This window comes from Arvicanthis niloticus, chromosome 12 (assembly GCF_011762505.2).
Source record: "Arvicanthis niloticus isolate mArvNil1 chromosome 12, mArvNil1.pat.X, whole genome shotgun sequence".
Lineage (NCBI taxonomy): Eukaryota > Metazoa > Chordata > Mammalia > Rodentia > Muridae > Arvicanthis > Arvicanthis niloticus.
This window is the reverse complement of record NC_047669.1, coordinates 11,337,104-11,354,756: the sequence shown is the minus strand read 5'-3', so window position 1 is coordinate 11,354,756 and position 17,653 is coordinate 11,337,104.

Here is a 17,653-nt window from a genome sequence, read left to right as displayed (position 1 = left end):
CAGTCTTCCTGAAGGTAGACTCTCAGCTACCTCCCTGGGGCTGTGTATTTACTGAGATTCTGTTTAATAAATATAGTTTTAGGATGCATTTTAGAGACAGTAGAATGAGACTTTTCAATTCCTCTCTTTCCCAGCCCCTTCCTTTCCTCCTTTTCTCCTTTGAAAACCCAATAATGCTTGCAGTCTGCACCGGAGTGTGCAGGGATGCTCTGTGTTGATGGCTGTGATGTGATGTGATGTGATGTGCTCCCCTTTCCTCCAAGAAGCCTGTCATAAATTTCTTTTTTTCCCTTACATTGTTCTCTCCCTCTTCCTGAATAATACTCAGTAATGTTCTCCTACATAAATAATAACCACTTACATTTACATAAGCACTGCTAACATCGACGCATTCTTTCCAAAAAGGATTGAAGAGAGACGTCTTAGAGGATTTTTAAGTTTTACAATGCACTCTCAGATGTTATTGCTGCCGTTATTAGCTAATAATTTATTGGGCATTTACCGTGTGCCAGGCACTAGGCAAGGGCTTTTTGTACACTTTCTAATTTAGACCTGCCGGTAATCCTATGGAGAAGCCTCTCACAGCAGACTCACTCTGAATGCAAACAAAGAGGCTCTGGGACTTGCCTATGGTCACATAGCCAGGAAGGGAGCAGAGCCCCAGGCTGCAAAGCCAGGAGTCAAGGTCCTGACCTCTGTATCACCATATCCCTTCAGGCCATTGCTCAACACTGGGGAAAGCGGCAGAGTGGGAAGATTTGCATTGTCTTGAAATTGAGAGGAAAGGGGAGAGGCTTTGGAGCATGCTCTTAGGACCCATTTACTCTCTTCAGTCATCGCCTAAGTCAGACAAGGCTATCTGTATCACAAGTGTAGGGACAGAAGCCACCAGTCCTGAGCTAACAGACGCTCAGATGAGCACAGGCTATCATTCAGGGTCTATTTGACTCCAAAGTCCTTATTTTTTCTGCCGTTGATTTGGAGGAACTGGCCTACGTTCACACAGTTGGCTATCAAAAGCCACACCATTCAACTTGATCTAAATTAACTTCCTTCAAGGACCTTTTACAAGCTCTGGCATTCTAACGGTGTCCCCAGATTACTCAGAGTGACGTTTTCCCCCCATGGGACCTCGATGCTAGGGGGATACCTTACTGTGACTCCACAAAGCAAAAGGCCATTGCATTTTCACCTCCTTCAGAACAGACAGTGAACAGCTTTGGGGACCAGGCTAGTTTGAACCAAGGGCTCCTGAAGCTAATTAAAAGCTGAGCTGGAGCTGCACTCTTTGTTCCTGAAGATCGTTTGACTTCATTAAATAGGAAAAAGCCAACGGAATTTTCTGATTTTTTTTTTCCTTCAGGTTCTTCAAGGGATGAGAACAATGAACAAGTAAAACGCGTTCCTAGGGCATCCTCCAGTGGCATTGCTGTAGCTGAGGAGTGCTCACCCTCCTCCAGTGCTTATGCTGAGCAAAACCAAAAGCACTTACCCTTGTTGATTCCAGGTTTCAGATTTCCCATCTCCTGCATTCCCTCTCTGCTATCACAGGGACAGAGAACCCATTTACACACTCAAAGGCAATGGAGCAAAGAGGTTACTTGGTTTTGTTTTGAGATGGGGCCTTACTATACCATTTTATCAGCCTAGGACTCACTATGGTCAGGTGGATCTCTGAGTCATAGAGATCCACCCAAATGTGCCTCCCAAATGCAGAGATTACTAACTCTTCATAGGTTGGCACTCCTGTGGGCTCTTTCTCAGATACCTGAAGCAAACTGTAGGTCATGGTCACAAGGTTTCAGGCCAGAAGGAACAGAAAACTTGCTAGACTTTCCTCATGACCCCTAGGCAGAATAAGAAAATTTACAACATTATTCTCATATTTGACCATGGAGTTGATTGTGGTCAACAGTAGGTCAGTGACCATGTACACAGAACCATGAAGATGATGAGAACTTGGAACATGGTGTGTGTGGGCAGCTTTCTTTTTAAGTTTTGGCTGAAAGTTTCCTTGTAGGCATATTATCGAATCTAAAGCTCCCAAGGACCCTATAGCATAGATAGCACCTTCGTTTTAGATGGGAAGGAAGAGTGTATCCCAAATGAACCTCTTCTCCATGGCTATTGGCTCTTGCAAAGTTAATGGAATACAGAAGGGAGAATTCTAGTTTTTCATACTATCAGAACTGGAAGAAATTGTAGAGAGCACATCTATCTTCTGAGTTAACTCTTAAAAGAGCTCAAAGTTGGGAATGTAAATGAATGTGCTTCAAGCTACAGAGTAGAGCTAATTTGCCCACCCGGTCCTCTGGATTGTCCGCACAGAGTGGACCAGCTTTTTCTGTTCACTAAGAGCAGAACAAAGACATGCAGTTGCCATCTGGGAAGACGGGAACAAATGTCACGGCCTGCTCTGGCTCTAAGCCACTGTCACCACTGACATGTCATGCTTCAGAGTGTCTCACTTCAAAATAAAAAGAATGGAGCCTTGGCATTCTGAAAAGAATAACTTACCAATGATAAAAATGTCTATTGGTGTCTGTGAGCACCTCAAGCACCTCAAGCCTTTGGGTATAGAGCTCAGGAAAGCAAGATATCCATAATTTTTTAGTTTCATCTTAAGTATCATACAGTGATGTATCTTTTCAAGGTAACTAGTTCGCTTTTCTCATTTCTTGATTTTTTTTTTTTTTTTTTTTTTTTTTTTTTTTTACTCAAAAGTGTTTGGGGTTCCAGAGGCAAGCTCTCTTTGAAATGCTCTTGACCTGTCTTACAGATCTCTTGGGACTGTATCCATTACTAAAGGGATTGCTTTGACTCTGTAAATCAGAAATAAAGCAGGATGCATTGTGGGACATGACTACAGAATACTGTATGAGATAGTTGAGAAACAACAGGGCTGAAAGAGCTGGTAGAGACTATAACAAAGGTCACATGTCACTTGTTCTCCACGTGACCATTGGCCCTGAGGAAATTCTCAGATGGCGAATCTGTTGCTGTACTGGCAACAAAAATTACTTGCAAGAGCACAGAATAAATGGTCTTCCAAATGTCAGCTGGTGGGTGGCTTGCTGTCTGTGTCTAGTAACTCCTTTGAGATGCTGTCTCTGCTCCATAGATATCAAAAAGGATTTGAAGCCTAGCATTTCCTTACATGTTCATTGAAATTTGTATGTAGCATTTCACTGGCTCTCAAAGGACCCATGAAGCAGGAGGGAAAGGGATCAGCATTTCTGTGTTAGTCAGGGTTACTATGACTGTGATGAAAACCGAGACCAAAAGTAACTTGAGGAAAAAGATTTCATTTGGCTTACATATCCCAAGACATAGCTCGTTGAGGGAAGCCAAGACAGACTAATGTAGAAAATGCACCACAGGCTTGTCCACTCTTAGGAGACTTTTTCTCAGTTGAGGTTCTCACCTCTCAGATGACTGACTATAGCTTGTGTCAAACTGACATAAACCTAGCCCAGTTAGCCTGTCAAATTGACACATAAACACATCTCTGTTAAGCTAGAAACTTTCCTTTCTTGTTCATCCCCAAGATGACATGTTAACATCAACATTACAAGATAAGAGTTTTTATACACTTAAGATGTTCCATAGCCTTACAAGTTCAAACACATTACAAGCTATCTCTTTAAAAACATCCGATCTCTTTTAAAATACAAAATCTCTGTGAAATTCCAAAATCTCTTTGAACGTTCAAAGTCTCCCAACTGTGGGATCCAGTATGATAAAAAATAAATACTTTCTTAATCTAAGAGAAGAAAAACACCGGGCACAGATGCAATCAGATCAAAACCAACCCAAAATCCAATAGTGTAAATAAATCAATGTTCAATGTGTGGTTCACTCATGATCATCTGGGCTCCACCAAAGGGCTTAGGTCAGTGTTCCAGGTCCACCTTCTGCTTCCCATACAGATTTGCTCCAGTGTTCGGGTTGGCTCCATTGCAAGGCTGATACTGTTTGTTCTTGGTACTTGGCAGTCATCCTATAGTAGAAACTACTGGAGTCTTCTCTTTCCATTGGGCTGCATTCGCCAATTGCCTCTCTTATGTTTTCTTCATGGTATCAAGCCTCAACTCTCTTCAGGACCCCTTCAATCCTTTGTCCTCAGCTGCTTCCATGGCTGCACCATCACCAACAGCCTCCTCTAACCCCACAGAGTGCCCAGCCCCAGCTGCCCTCCATGACCGTCCTTGCATTCTAAACCATTACCACCTAGGAGAATCTTACACACTACTACTGTGTTTGCCTGCTGGCACAAGGTACAGCCTTGACCACCTATGTACACAGGTCTGTGTGCTGACCCTGAGGAAACGTTGTTACTTTCCATATTTTCCCTTCAATGATTCTGGTATCTTCTTAATCACCAATAATTTCTGAGCTCCAACTACCCAGTATCAATTGTCCTACTAAAGTAAGTTTTCACTTCAGTGGTGCTGTTTTTTTGTTTGTTTGTTTGTTTTGTTTTGTTTTTGTTTTTTTGTTTTTGTTTTGCTAACCAGAGCTAATTCTCCAGTCACAACTGAGAAGAACCACAAAATCTTAACTCAAAATAGTAAATGGCCGTAGAAGAGAATTAAACTTCCCTTTGAAACTTCACAACCTAGGCCTCTATCACCTGCATTGCCCTCAACAGTCTTATCTTCTCAGCTCTTATAGAACTGCCCACTGAACTCTTAATAATCAATGCCTTTTCTAGCCCAAAATCCTCTACAACCCTCTCAAAGACAACATGGTCAAGCTTGTCACAGAAATACCCCATAATCCCTGTTTGAATTTCTGTCTTAGTCAGGGTTACTATTGCTTTGATGAAACACCATGACCAAAACCAACTTGGGGAGGAAAGGGTTTACTTAGCTTACATATTCAGAGTTCATTAAGAGAAGCCAAGGTAGGAACTCAAACTGGATGCAAACCTGGAGGCAGATGCTGATGCAGAGGCCATGAAGAAGTACTGTTTACTGGCTTGATCTTCATGGCTTGCTCAGCCTCTTTTCTTATAGAACATAGGACCACTAGTCCAGGATGCTACCACCCTAAATGGGTTGGGCCCTATAACATCAATCACCAATTAAGAAAATGCTCTACTGGCTTGCCTCTAGCCCAGTGTTATGGAGACCTTTTTCTCAAGTGAGGTTTCATCCTCTCAGATGACTACAGTTTGGGTCAGGTTGACATAAAACTACCCATTGCAGAGTTTTTATTCTCATTCTGCAGATGAGGAAATCAAGGTACTTGGAAGTGAAGTTCCCTGCTCAAAGCCATAGATATAGGACAATATCTCCTGGACTTGAATCCAGAATTCTTTCTTCTGTATGAGGTGGGATCGGATTTCCACTCTCACATGACCACAAGAACCTACGGGGACTGTCTTTCCTCTTTCCTCTTCAGGGCCAACTGTTTCTACTTCAGTGTAAGACCAATTCAAACCATATCCATTCCCTGATAGATTGTTTTTGTCTTTATGGTCTATTCAAGTTCTGCTGTTCTAGCACATCGGTGGACTCTGTTGTGTAGCTAGGTGATTTTTATGTAATCACAAAAGGAAAAGAATGCAGTGACTGATTAGGCTGGAAGCTTGTTGAGAAAGGGACCGAATCTTTGTTTTCTTTTTTTTTTTCTTCTTCATTCATCATTTATCATGGTGCTTAAAGTATAATAGTCAATAAGTGATTGGACAAAAGTTGCTTAAGTTTCAAAATTAGGCTAGTCTGAAAAAAAAAATCCCAGGTGGTAAGAAATGGAAGCTAAGTTTCAGCCTTCAGTCTTCAGAGATTTCTTGAGGTGATGGATGGGTTCCCAAGTCCTATGAATCATATGATGATTAGGAATACTTGGGAGGCACAGGGACTATGGGAAGCATCTTTATAAGGAACCCACCTTACAAAGATGGGTTTACTGGTACTCCTGTTCTCAGTGTGCCCAAGCTCCCTTTGCTGATGCCCTGAAGAGCTGACATGTGCCCACTGTTGCTTTAGTCCAGATTTTTTATTTAACCAAGTGTCAAAACCAACTTTTGATGGAAAAAATGAGTTGGGTGAGGGGGGAAAAAAAAAAGTCCACGAATCCCAGAATAACCTCCAGTTTGGTAATGATTTATCCTGTTCCATTGTTAATTTTGCAATTAAGCAAGAGTACTTTATATGCCTGAATGACCCATGGATTGTATCTTAATCAAATTAATGTGTCTGCAACATCAGACCGATCCAGTGCTCAGCTATTAGAATGACAAATGAGCAAAGTCCTTGTTTTCTCCCTCCTTGCTTTTTTTTCCCCTTCAAACCTTCTATCATGAAAGGTCAGCTGTGGAAAGGCCGTTGTTTTGATGACTGCCACGAAATCCTATTGGTTAAAAAATGTGAGAAGCCACTCCACCCACCCCCAACCCTGGTCACACCAACTGTAAATGCGTGTGACTCTGGAGTTTGGATGAAAAAAAAAGTGTGGTTAATTCTTGTTATGTACTTCCTGCCGCTGACATTTGGTGCTGTTGCTGTGTAATGAGGTTGAGGATGTGTGGATGTGTAGGTGAATGCAACGCAAGTGACCTATATTGTATCGCTTTTTGTCACGACTCATCTCAACCACCATTGGGAACATCTGGGAGGGAGAAAAGGGAGACCAGGAACATCATCTGCAATCTGCACGCCCTCGTAGCAACCGTCTATAACTTTTGTCAGCTAAGTTTATGATAAGACATCTGAAAAATACGACGTGTGTTTTTAAGACTATAAATCATCAACAATTGTTACTTGATTTAGAGAAAGAGCCTGTGGTTTGAGTCAGTCACTACTGATCCCCGTACTGGAGCTCAGCAACTTCCTGTAAGGACGTCAGGAACAGTTTCCTTGTTCCATCCAATCTGTTTTAAGCAGTAGACAAGATCATTTAAAACAGCATGTTAATTAGATCAAGTCTTGTCCCTGTTTGAAACTTTCTGATGGCTTCCCACTGTCCTCCTCACCTACATAGAAGTTCAGAGTTTCTCCTATGGCTTCTATTTTTGAATATAGCCCCTTCCCTCTCCAGCAATGTATCTTTTAAAGATTATTCTGCCATTTCATTGAGAAATTCATACATGTATACAATGAGAGATGACCTACTCCTCTCAGCTCCCTCTTAAGTTCACATACACCTCTTTTTTAAGCCTGCACTTCCCCCGCCCTCCCGCCCTCCCGTAGTGGCTGCTCTTTTCTGCCTCAGAGGCTTCACACAGGCTGTTCCTCCTCCTGCTTGTGTTCTTTTTGGTTCAAAGTTATGGTCATCTCTTTCGACATGATTCCTCTCTCCTACCTTGAAGAACCATGCTATCCCTTCTGCTAGTCCATTGTGGTCTCCTATCCTTGCAAATGTTCCGTCCTTCTTAATGTCAGTTTGTTTGCTAGTCGAGATGCTGTTTGCATCTTTACCTAGTTTTTGATAGGAACGCCATGTTGACTTTCATAATACTTAAACCCCTTAGCCCTGAAATGGAGAGTACCCATGCCATCATTATTCTGCAGGTAGCCACAAGAGTCACATTGATGTTTACTTTGCACTGAACTTTGAGATGCTAGGATGTCAGCAGGACATGTGAGGGGATTTTTTTTTTTTTTTTTTTTTTTTTTTTTTGGTATGGTTTTTCTTTTCTTCCTCTGTTCAAAGTTCAGGGGCTCATGCATCGGAGTTTAGACATTGCTGCTGCTTTCAACATATTGCAGGCGAGGCTACCTGTACCTCTGCTGAAGCTACTCTCCTTTGACCATATTAGTCACTGTCTTTCCCTTACCAAAGGGGCAATCCACAGAGAACACACAACTCAACCACTGGACATGCTTTTATACAGCATTTTCTTGTCCTCTACACAGGGTAAAGAGGGTAAAGGAAATGTTGGGGAAGGCATATGAAACATCACTATTCTCCCAGTTCTTTGTCAAAAGGCTGAGGTCTGGTCCTTCCCATCACCTCCTGTCCTGAGATGCCACAGCCTTTATTTATTTCATTGTGCTTTCTCAGAATCCATACCTGTGATGTTTTGTATTAACATCTCCCAGGTTATCACCACTATGCAAATAGTTGCAAGAGCGGGAATGAGCTATGTGTGTTTTCAGGAGAGACAATGATTCTCTCTGTAAAATACTGGTAAAAAACAACTGTACACAGCCTGAGGATTAAATTAAGTTATATATATATATATAATTAATATATAATATTATAATTATGATATAATTTTTATATAATATATATTAAATATATTATATATGATAGTATTTCTTTTTATAATATTGATTCTGAATAAAGTCAACTGATTATTATTCTGTCACCTTTACTAGTCCCTGTTCTCTATCTGCTCCAAAATCTATCTGTTTGAACCCAGGGTGGAAGACAGAACCAGTTTCTCTTGGCCTACCTTGTGACAAGGAGTGTTGGTTTAATTTCAAGAGCATGGACCTCAGCCTGGAGTCTTCATGTCTGCTCTCTCTAAGCGTAGATTTCAACTTCTAGAATTATGGTATGTGAAGAGGGATTAGTGGCAAGCAAATTCAGTCTGCCTTACTGGGTCACAGGTAGCAACCTGGGAGACTGTCTTTGGTTAAAACCCTGTCAGTGTCTGGTTTTATAAGCAAGTGTCTTTTCCACTTCCTAAGGAAATAAAACCCAAGAAAGAATGTGAGGTGAGCAGAAAAGAAACAAAGAAATTGCCACTCAGCTACTGGCAAATAAAAAAAAAAAAAAGAAAGAAAGAAAGAAAAAAAAACAACCAACCAACCAACCAAACAAACAAACAGTGCAGAACAATTTACTCTATTCCTTGGGCCTGGAAGGAAATGGTTGAGTTTTTAACCAGGAAGGCTGTTGCTACTGTTGCTACTGTTTTAATAACTGTTCCCTTAAAACATTGGTGGTTCCCTTGACTCTGAAGAAGTTACGTGGTGGATAGCAGACATGAAGGGTCAGCCAGCCTGGGAAGCATGGTGAGACTAGTAACTTTAGAAGGGTAAAAAAGAAACACCCAGCTGGCTTTCCAGCTGTTTCTCTCCATGCCAGCAGGGCTGCGCTTTGAAACCTGCTGCCTTTGTTTTTTATGGTTCTACCAAGGTTCTCAAGCTGAGAAAGACTTCCTGCTGTATGCAACAGTCCTCTTTCGAGATTTCCGCTTCCCTAGAGGAGGTCCTAGCCTAGAAACACAAAGTTAGTCCATTTGAGTTGCAGAGTGGAGATGATGCAGTGGTGTTGCCACGCCCCGCAGTGGGAGCCTAGCCAGTCTCATCACCTGCCTGTTATACTGTTCCTTCACAGGACAGTAGAGAAGAAAGGGTGCCTGCATCAGAGAGGCTGCAGAAGAGACTGCCTAAGAAAATCACAGAGTGCCTTACACAGGACAACAACCAGTGCTGCCTGTGCAAGGAGGGGAACTTCGGGATAGGAGGGTGTGTGGAGGGGGTTGAAAGTCAGGTGATCAGCTCCCTTAAGGGTGAATTTGCAGGTAAAGGAGCCTCAGGCTGCAGTTTGTATAAATAGATATACTGTCTGAGCAAGAAATGAAATTGTAGTTTCTAGTGTGTGCTAATGTGTTATTTTGAATAAACCTAAAAGCCCAGGGGAAGAATCCCATTTTTCAAACATGCAGGATTTTTTTTGTTTTGTTTTGTTTTGCTTTTTGTTGAAAGTGATCTTTTCAGCAAAAGAGCAGGAACATGGGGGTAGCAGGTGAGGAGCTGGGATTGTGTTAATATCTGATAGAAGATCTATGCCTCCCTGTTGTTACCAGACTCTTCAGCAAAGAAACTGGAATATTAAGCGATAAAATGAAACTGAAGCAGTGGCATGTGACAGTTGGTGATGGTGCCTCGAGAGCACCTTACCTTACCTGAGTGATGAAGCATCAGGATGATAGCTGCGGTCACGGGACCACTGCAGGGGAGGGTGGCAGCTGAAGTGAAATCCAGGCAGAATCAAGAGAGTACTCCAGGAGGAGAAAAGAGTCAATGTGTCAGAGCCCCAGGGAGCACACTGACCGATAGGTGGAGGACTGGAGGAAGTTTGGTTGGACTGTAGTAACAGCATTGGTAGAATGAGGAAAGCAGGAGGCAGGATCCATCTTGTGAGCACTGGAGAAGCCACATTGGGGATTAGCCTTCAACTTAGAACTACTAGGTGTTTTGCTCAAGGGGTGATCACTGATAGCAATGGGGCTGTGGGACCTGTCTAGACACAGGCCAACTAAGAGGAAAAAAGTGGCCTGGAATCAGACCTCCATGATGGTCAAGGTGGGAACAGAAGGTCTTAGGAGATGCTTCAGCAGTCCACTGACAGATCTTGGCAGTAGGGCAGTGGGGTAGATGTCACATGCTTTAGCAGGAAGGAACCTTTGAGGCTGATAACCAGGAATTTGATGTGGGTACAGGGTGCAGGAAACCCAGCAGAGAACCACAGCTGTTGAGAGACAGGTATGAGTTAGGTGTGGAGATAACCGTTTGGGGGTTTTGGCCTATACATCATTGTTTCTCAAAATATTTGCTAGGTGCTGCCTGGATCACACCCACCTATGGTACTCAATATTAAGAGGTTGCCAGGGAAGGGTTTCATAATGGCTAAACAGTTTGTAAATATTTTATCTATGAAATGTGCACAGAAAATATAAGATCGGACATTCTTTTATAAAAAGCAACTGGGATTAAAGGTTTCTGGTGAGGAACCTGTGGACAATGCTGGAGAAATGGGAGGGACTTTTTGTCTTTCTTCTCTGGTCCCTTGTTTCCGGGGCTATGGGGTCCCACACTCCTTTGTGCCCAGCATGTGCCAATTTTGTTTGTATTGCTTTTCTTTGTGAGGGGGCGGTGCAGTACAAATGAGGCCCGGCCCACTCTTTGTTTTTTTCTCTTTTTAGTATAATTCAAGAGGAGGGAAAAGCTTTCATCGAAAGACCAGATGTCTTCTGCTGTGGTCTTTTTTGTGGTCGTTTCATTTTATTTTATTAAAAAAAAAAATTCTCTTGCAGATGAAGCTCATTTAAACACAATGGCAACGCCACAAAAGGCTCTGCTCAGAGGAGCTTCAAACTGGCCTGAACTCGTCCAGGGAGACCAAACAAGGAGATGTCCTGTCCCTTTGGTTGCCCCTTTTCAGGGGCCAGAGCAGCTGCATTTCAGATGCAAGTTGGAAGATGGAGGGTGGGCGGGGGTGGGGGCCAATGGCGCTGTTCAGGAAGCTGGTGTGCAGGTGTTGAGGATTCCAGAATCACTCTAACAACAGGCTTTGGGAACACAGAGCCCACAAAGAGGCCTGAGCGCGGGCTTGGAGGGCTCAAGTGGGCCCGCAGCTGCACTGGGCATTCCTGTTTGTGGCCATCAATGGGCCTTGTATTGAAAATATGAGAGGGAGCAACTGGCACGTTCAGAGAAAGGAAATGCCTTGGAAATGGAGTGAACGCTAGGCTGCAGGGGCTTCCCCTTGTCCCTGCTCATTAGTTAAACTCACGCCCATGCATAAAATAGATATTTGAAATATGATATCATGGCATCTGAAGTCTGGAAGGAATCCAGAGGATAATCAAGTCCACCTGTCCCTAGAGATGAGAAAGGCCTCTCCAAGGGTCAGTGACTTGCCCCAGGCCACACCTTGTGTCCGTGAGAGAGAGAACACGGGAGGGGATGTTGGCATGCACTGAACCCTCTCTGCTCTACATATTATATTTCTGCATATAGTATGTTTTTGTACAATTTACAAGGAAAATTATGAGATTATCTTCATAATGTCTTTCTTTTTTAATATGGGAAAATTGAGACTAGTTAACTTATAAATTATCCCAAATCAGAAAGTGAATGAAAAAGACAGGATTTGAATCCATGTATATATTTGTATGTATGTATATTATTTTCCTCTAAAATCCATCTCTTTTGTTATGCTTTATTCCTGACTCCTAGGCAAGTGTTGTTTTCTCTCAAAATGACACACATCTGTACACAGGCAAATATTGTTTCTTTCCCCATATGTGTAAAATGTACTCACCTACATTTAATGCTGAAATGTGGAACATTTGTCTTCAAATATATACATTAAAGTATTTAAATACAGCATAAAGTAGTTATGACTGTAGTGATCCCTTTCACATAATTTGCATCTGATAACTACTTGGATTTTAGTTGTCCTTTCTTATTTGAAAGGCTACTGTTTCTTAGAGATAGAACCTGGTGTCCACTGGCCTTTTATTTTTATGGATCTTATATGTTTACATTGTACCTACACTCTTGAGGCACATTGCAAATCCTGTCTTAATGCATCTTGGCAGGACTAGAAAGGATGCTGTAAGCAAAGCCCTCAGTGCTGTCCTATAGATAAGAAAACTGAGAGCCAGAGAAGATCATAATTTTCCCAGAGAAAACTACGCTCAGGTCTTCTCACTACAGAAGCTGTTCAGTGATGGGCAGCTGATGATAGAGCCTGAGAGACGAGAGAGCCATTGACACTGCTAAATCACACTTCGCTTTGAAAGATGCTGCCTTCTGACATATAGTACTATATATGGTCTGCAGACAGACAGGCTGAGGTGTGTGTGTGTGCGCGCGTGTAAGTGTGCGCCTTGTGTGCGAGTATGGGGGAGAGGTGCTAGGAGAGGGAGGGGACAGGAGGGAGAGACAGACAGACACACCACACACACACAAACAGAAAGAGAGAGAGAGAGAGAGAGAGAGAGAGAGAGCGCAGCGGGGTGGGGGAACAGCACTTGTGGGTGGCACCTCAAGTGTGGGTGGCACTGGAAGGGAAGGGATGGTTGTGGAACGGTGACCTAGAAGAGGTGAGACTGTGGGTGGCTTTCTTGGCGCAGATGTATCACCCTCTTCCTGCCTGAAAGCTGTGGCCATCCTTGGGTGAGTGGCTTCAAAAGAGCACCCAGTGGGTAGAGGACAGCCATGATTATGCTGAGGTCCTGTAGGGTCCTGCTCTAAGGTGGCCCTGCTTGACTCTGGACACTGGTTTTGAGCAGTTTTGTGACTTTAACCTGAGTTTCTAAGAGCAGCTTCTGTTGTGTAGGTGGACCCACAACCCTTCCTTGGCAAAATTAACCCAGCACTATCCCCTGCTGATTATTGAGGCAGCAGTGTGACCTGTCTGTCTGGAAAACAATACGGCAGGAGATCTGAGACTACAGTGCTTGGGTGCTGTTTAGATCACACACCTGTGTTATGTACAGAACACTGGAGGCCATAGAACACGGAGACCATAGAGTAAAATAGGCTTTATGACCCCTTGTCTGCCTTTGACAGTTCACATTTTCAACAAATATTTGTTGAGTGAGTTTCCAAGGATCTCTCAGTCCATGGGAAAGAAAGGCATAATCAAACTGGCACAACAGGGGCCCCCATGGGAGAGGCAATTCGAGTGAAATGTAAAGGATGGAGAATTTTGCCTGAGAAGTACACACCTGAGAGAAGTGGTGTATTGGAAGATTCAGAAGTGGGAAGGGTGTAGTGTGGTGTGGGACTCAGAGGGCTGGGCTGGGCTCTAAGCTGTGTCACTGTATGTATGAGGTTGTGGGGTGGGGTCAGCAGGCCCAACCAGCAGGTACAGAGGTGTTGGATGATAGAAAGCCTGGATCTGGACCATCCTGTGAGAACTGGAGGAGGTTCAGAGGACGGCAAACTGCAGCATGGAAAGATTACAAAGGAAATTTGAATGTATCATTCTCTCCACAATCTGAATAACAGGCAGGGGAGAGAGGGAAACCAGGAGGCAGGGAGTTAAGTGAGAAGAGGGGAGAACAGTCATAATGGGTGATGATGGTAACCTGTCTACATCACTGTAGAGGGGAAAGATAAAAGATTCGAGAAATCCTGGGACTGGTGTTCATCTGGACATCGGAGTGACTGAGAATCCAGGAGAAAGATGGGTCCAGAAGATGGTTTCTAGCTTGGGTGACTAGGTAGATGGTGGCACAGTTAACTAGCAGAGGAGCTGAATGTGGTTAGGTGAGCAGATACCTTGTGCTCATGTGCAGACATGCTGCTTGCCCAATGCTTAGGGATGTCAAAGTGTAACCATGGGTGAAAGAGACAGTCTGGAGCCTAGCAGATATACACTGGTTGAGGATACAGGATGTACTTAAAAATCCAGTACATCCACAGTGATATTCAAGTGTTCAATATCTATCTAACTGACCCTAGAGAACAGAGGATTGGTACTGAGAGGCATATAGGAAGTACACTACAAAGTAAGGCAGACTACACAAGGAAGCACCCAGGCCTCAGTCTGCCTGTGTGGTATCAGAGCCACAATAAATACCAGATCAGATCTCTTTGTGTTGAAGCTTGTTGTGAGATACAGTGTGCACTCATTTTCTCTTCGCCCCCACCTGCTTTCCACTATCGGTACCTCCTTGCCTTAGTCACTGAACTGAGTCATCTTTGAGGCGATTCTGGCCACCTTTCCCTCCATCAGGGTGTACAGTTTGAGAAGAAACGACAGGGCATAAGTTTTATCATATGCTGGCTGACCAGGAACATGAAAAAGGTTTCTTACTCTGGGTTCTAATCCACGTATTGCTCTTGGGTTCCCAGAAGTTGGTGTCCATGATTCTTGGACAATAAGGAAGGAGAAATGTGATGGGAATTGAATCTGTCTTGGGAGCTCAGGCAATGCAGAACTTGTTGACACCCACTCCCCTTCACACTGGTCATAGACAGTAGCATTATCCTCAATGGGGTCAAGCCTTTTCCCAAGGCTACATGTATGTATGGCTGTCATATTTCAAAGACCAGTGTTGTATAATACTTCTTTGCCTCCTTATATCACATCCAAAGAAGAATGGTTTTCAAGCCAATCCATGATGAGTACCTACTAGGTGCACCACCACCTACTGTGCTAGAGGGGTTTATGTAGGATTTGTATTCTTGAGAATCTCAGCATCCCTTAAGAGATCCCCTTGTCCTTTGATTTGCCTTCCAATATTATCTGAGCCTGACCTATAAATGGAGTCTCCATGGAAGGTGTTTAGGTAGGTGACCAGAGCAGAAGCTAATACTAGATAGAGGATGCCAGAATGGGTACTGAATGCTCAGTGAAGAGTTCAAGGGAGCTATCTCAGTTCTTTTAGATACATCTTATAGTGTGAAGTTTGTGTAAACATGGAATCTGGGGCAGGAAACCAGCCAGGGTCATGGAAACTAAGTGCAGTGAAGTAGGGGACTATGGGAAATGTCAAGTACCAGGTTAGACATGAAGGGGCAACAGGATAGTTGATAAGTGATTGAAACAGGCTTTTAAGGCACTGTTAGCAAGAGATGAACTGGTAAAGTTTTGAATACTTGTTCTGACAAGTAGTCGGTTATTGGTTGTATGTATCTTTGGTTCTAGATGCTAGGCTTTTGTTGAGGGGGTGGCTAAATAGCAAGAAGGGTCTTGGCATCAAGGAGCTCAGAGACTCATGAGATGCTCACATTTCAATGATGGTTTTGAAAATGTGTATACCATGAAAAGTGATGGGAGAGGCCACGGAATAGAGGGCCTGGTATTTTTGAGAAAAGGAGGTCAGTGGTAACGATCCTTTGAAGAATTAGTGTTAAGGCTGAATCTGAAATATAAATAGAGTGTGTGTGTGTGTGTGTGTGTGTGTTGAGAGAATAGTGGACACACAGAAGAGCAGACATGGAATAATGTTTCAGAATGATGACCTTAACAAAAGGAATGATGGTAGGATGATAGGATAGATGATAGGAGAGGTAAGTCAGTAAATTAACAGGACACAATGGTCTGGAAGCTGGCTACGCTTTCCTCACTCCCTTGGACTCAGTTGTTGGCTCCTGCCCTTGAGTTCATCCTAAGACGCAGCTGCTGAAGCCCTGGTCTCTGGCTTTACATTACTTTTCATTCTTGGTTTTTCTTAGTAATTATGACCTTCATGCATCAGCATCTTCTCCCGGAGTGAAATAGAACACATGCCCTTGTACAACCCTGGCACACACAAGCAATGACAACACACAAATTGTCTATAGACACAGGACAACAAGCACTGGAGTGTTGCTGTTGAAAGTCAAAAAGGGGTGCTGTAGCTTTAATTGACCATGTCTCTGCACACATGGATCCCAGGAGTTGAAACTGTCTGTCTCTAGTGGACGTGTATGGCATTTCATTTCCATGCCTATATATATATTTAAATGAAGAGGCTTTGGATAGATGCAGGGCATTGGTGCTTACTTGTGCTCCTTGAACACTCTTGAGAAGAGAAAATTACCTCCATTTGTCTTCATTTCTAGGCACTGTCTTCTAAGGGGTTCAAACAGTCTTCAGTGTGGAGCCAAAATATATCACATACAAGGATCAGTGTTCAAGATGGGATGAAAGTCTAGACTTTTACACTCTTTAAGTACCACTTTTGGAGAGCTAACCCAGGCCAGGGTTTTCCCCCTTTGTTATGCAAGAACCTAAGGACATGTAGGTTCTTCAGCTTTCATAGACAAATGCAGAAAGATGCCCATGGTACTCAGAAGGTTCCCATTCTGGGAACTTTATATACTGTGATACTTCTCAGAGTGTTGGTATGCTGCAGGGACACCAGCTCTGAAGTCAGGGTATACATTTGTCTTGGTTTCACCATGTATTTATTGTCTGATAACCTTGGACATGGCCACTGTTCCAATTGAGCCCATTGTTTCATCCCTAAAACAAAGCACTTGGTGTACAGCCACTGAAGACCTTGCAACCCTCACCAAGGACCTTAGGCAGCGTTTAAGAAGGACTTGGGTCAGCTGATGGATTGGGTTGTTGGGTGGTAACTGGATTGTCTACTCTGTGGACTGGAAGGGTCTGATCTTATTCTTGTTGATGCTCTGCATCTGAGCTCAAACTGAAAACGATTTTCTCCACACTTTCAACACTGGCATTTTATGGATGCCTTCTACACGCTTTGAACATTTTTGGTTGGTGAGGCCTCTGCATCTATGACAAACAAAATTTGACTAAGAATCTCAGCAGCAGTGTTCAGCTGTTGTAAACCCAGAGAAAGACAACAGATATCACGGTGAGGCATTGCCAGGGTGTGGATAGGCATACTGACTGGGTCCCATCCAACAGCTGTTAAAACTTTCCCTTTCACCTCCAGGATCCAATGACTCCCCTCAGCCAGGAGCCTAACGATTAATGCTCCTGCAAGTTAAGAGTTTGCTAGTGAAATTTAGTACTCTATTTTTACATATTCACAACGATGCACATACATGTATAGTATATGTATGATTTGATATCTGCTTTTCCTTGGTTGCAATACCTCTAATTAATTTAGCTAACCTCCCATGCATCTATGACTGATTCATTTGGTTTGTTCACAGCAGGGATAAAAAGTCTCTCTAGAACTTCAGTGCTGTAAGACAGCCAGTGAGGAGCTTCCTGATCTGTCTTGTGCTGAGGTAGTTTTAAAGCGTTGATTTATCTTCCCAACCTCTCAACTGGAATCATGGTAACTCTCGGATATTTGATTTCCTTAGCTTTTCATAAGAACCCAGTGATCTGGGCATGGTAACTCAGGAGGTCACCGGCAGGTATATCTCTGTGACTTCAAGGACAGCCTGGTCTGCATAATGAATTTTAGGATAACCACAGCTACACAAAGAGACCCTGTCTCAAACAAACCAAACCAAACCAAAACAAACCAAAACAAAACAAAACA